This window comes from Schistocerca americana, unplaced genomic scaffold (genome assembly GCF_021461395.2).
Source record: "Schistocerca americana isolate TAMUIC-IGC-003095 unplaced genomic scaffold, iqSchAmer2.1 HiC_scaffold_1625, whole genome shotgun sequence".
Lineage (NCBI taxonomy): Eukaryota > Metazoa > Arthropoda > Insecta > Orthoptera > Acrididae > Schistocerca > Schistocerca americana.
In genome coordinates, this window is record NW_025725713.1 from 20,001 (window position 1) to 23,091 (window position 3,091).

The window sequence follows — 3,091 nt, forward strand, 5'->3', positions numbered from 1 at the left end:
CCTAACCTATATTGGGCCTTAACGTAACCCACGTTGCGCCTTAACGTAACCCACGTTGCGCCTTAACGTAACCCACGTTGCGCCTTAACGTAACCCACGTTGCGCCTTAACGTAACCCACGTTGCGCCTTAACCTAACCCATATTGCGCCTTAACCTAACCCATATTGCGCCTTAACCTAACCCATATTGCGCCTTAACCTAACCCATATTGTACCTTAACCTAACCTATATTGTACCTTAACCTAACCTATATTGTACCTTAACCTAACCTATATTGGGCCTTAACCTAACCTATATTGGGCCTTAACCTAACCTATATTGGGCCTTAACCTAACCTATATTGGGCCTTAACCTAACCTATATTGGGCCTTAACGTAACCCACGTTGCGCCTTAACGTAACCCACGTTGCGCCTTAACGTAACCCACGTTGCGCCTTAACGTAACCCACGTTGCGCCTTAACGTAACCCACGTTGCGCCTTAACGTAACCCACGTTGCGCCTTAACCTAACCCATATTGCGCCTTAACCTAACCCATATTGCGCCTTACCCTAACCCATATTGCGCCTTAACCTAACCCATATTGTGCCTTAACCTAACCTATATTGTACCTTAACCTAACCCATATTGTACCTTAACCTAACCTATATTGTACCTTAACCTAACCTATATTGTACCTTAACCTAACCTATATTGTACCTTAACCTAACCCATATTGCGCCTTAACCTAACCCATATTGCGCCTTAACCTAACCCATATTGCGCCTTAACCTAACCCATATTGCGCCTTAACCTAACCCATATTGCGCCTTAACCTAACCCATATTGCGCCTTAACCTAACCCATATTGCGCCTTAACCTAACCCATATTGCGCCTTAACCTAACCCATATTGCGCCTTAACCTAACCCATATTGTACCTTAACCTAACCCATATTGTACCTTAACCTAACCTATATTGTACCTTAACCTAACCTATATTGTACCTTAACCTAACCTATATTGTACCTTAACCTAACCTATATTGGGCCTTAACCTAACCTATATTGGGCCTTAACCTAACCTATATTGGGCCTTAACCTAACCTATATTGGGCCTTAACCTAACCTATATTGGGCCTTAACGTAACCCACGTTGCGCCTTAACGTAACCCACGTTGCGCCTTAACGTAACCCACGTTGCGCCTTAACGTAACCCACGTTGCGCCTTAACGTAACCCACGTTGCGCCTTAACGTAACCCACGTTGCGCCTTAACGTAACCCACGTTGCGCCTTAACGTAACCCACGTTGCGCCTTAACCCAACACACGTTGCGCCTTAACCCAACACACGTTGGGCCTTAACCCAACACACGTTGGGCCTTAACCCAACACACGTTGGGCCTTAACCCAACACACGTTGGGCCTTAACCCAACACACGTTGGGCCTTAACCCAACACACGTTGGGCCTTAACCCAACACACGTTGGGCCTTAACCCAACACACGTTGGGCCTTAACCCAACACACGTTGGGCCTTAACCCAACACACGTTGGGCCTTAACCCAACACACGTTGGGCCTTAACCCAACACACGTTGGGCCTTAACCCAACACACGTTGGGCCTTAACCCAACACACGTTGGGCCTTAACCCAACACACGTTGGGCCTTAACCCAACACACGTTGGGCCTTAACCCAACACACGTTGGGCCTTAACCCAACACACGTTGGGCCTTAACCCAACACACGTTGGGCCTTAACCCAACACACGTTGGGCCTTAACCCAACACACGTTGGGCCTTAACCCAACACACGTTGGGCCTTAACCTGCTCTGTAATTGTCATACGACGCGTTAAATTAGTGTGGTGTTGCCTAACTGCAACCCCCGCAATATAGTTTGCTACTCGCACTGCCTGGTCCCCAGAGTATCGCTTCATGTTAAACACCTTGCAGCTATACACTGTAATGCGGATGGCAGCAGGACGTACATGCTCAATGCCCTTCGCAGTTGTTCATTGGCATTTGCATGGCGAAGCACAGCCTACGTTGTGGTACGGCGTGTGTCAACTGTCCGCTGATGTTGTACGTCCAAATCACACACTGTACTGCACATTGGTCCTCATGTACTGAATGATACATCGTGGTACATGTGTGACCGTACCACGACTGCGCCAACAACGGCGAACCATACGGTCCAAATATTGTGCACTCAGCTACGTGTCGTCTCCCTATAAGAGCTGGATTGCAGTATGGTATGCCGGGGATGGCGATCAGCATGAGCCGTCTGTTGATGTAGTGGCGCGTGTTGTCAGACGTAGTCGTCTCTTCTCACACACCGTGATAGCATGGTGCACTGCGTTCCACATCTGCGACATGCGACAGAGGCCGGTTGACAGTCGTTCGCGCAATGGACATCGCATACGTACGGGGGCCACCTTCCACGTGTTCGCGAAGCGTGCACATGTTGTTGCGTGTATGTGGGCAGACATAGTGTGTCGTGACACCTGACACAGGCATGCAACAATCGTTGAATTTGCAAATGGCGATGGACGTCTACGTTTGCTGGTGACGTTACGCAAATGAACAACTGGTAAACGGTTGTGGTGCGGTTGTTCTCGCTAGAGGTGAATCAGTGATGGCGACGATCGGTTGAGCTACCAACCGGTTGTTTCAGCGATACCCACCATGCCCACGAACGTGAATGGCATGTGGGTGTGAAGCGATACGCGGCGGTGGCTGGGTGGGACCGTCCCCGGCCGGTGAGGGGGGGCCTCCCGGCGTGCTGGCCGCGCGGTGCGTGGGCGCACGCGCTACAGCCGGCTGGTGGGGGCGGCCAGTGGCAGGCGCGCCGGCCGACGGAGGCGGCAGGCGGCGCAGCTGCGCGCCGGCGCACCCTGCACGCGGCGCCGTGCGGCCAAAGTAGGTCCTCGCGGGCCCGGTGCGAAGCGCGGTGGACATCTGCAGTGTGCTGGTCCGATTGAGGACTGTGTGCGCTGAGGATGCGCCGCCGCCCGGCGCTCGGCGCCGCGACGCCGTCTGCTGCTCGGTCGCCTCTGCGGTTCTCGCAGGTGGTTTGTATCGCAGCTGTGCGGACGTGTTGGCGCGTGCGCTG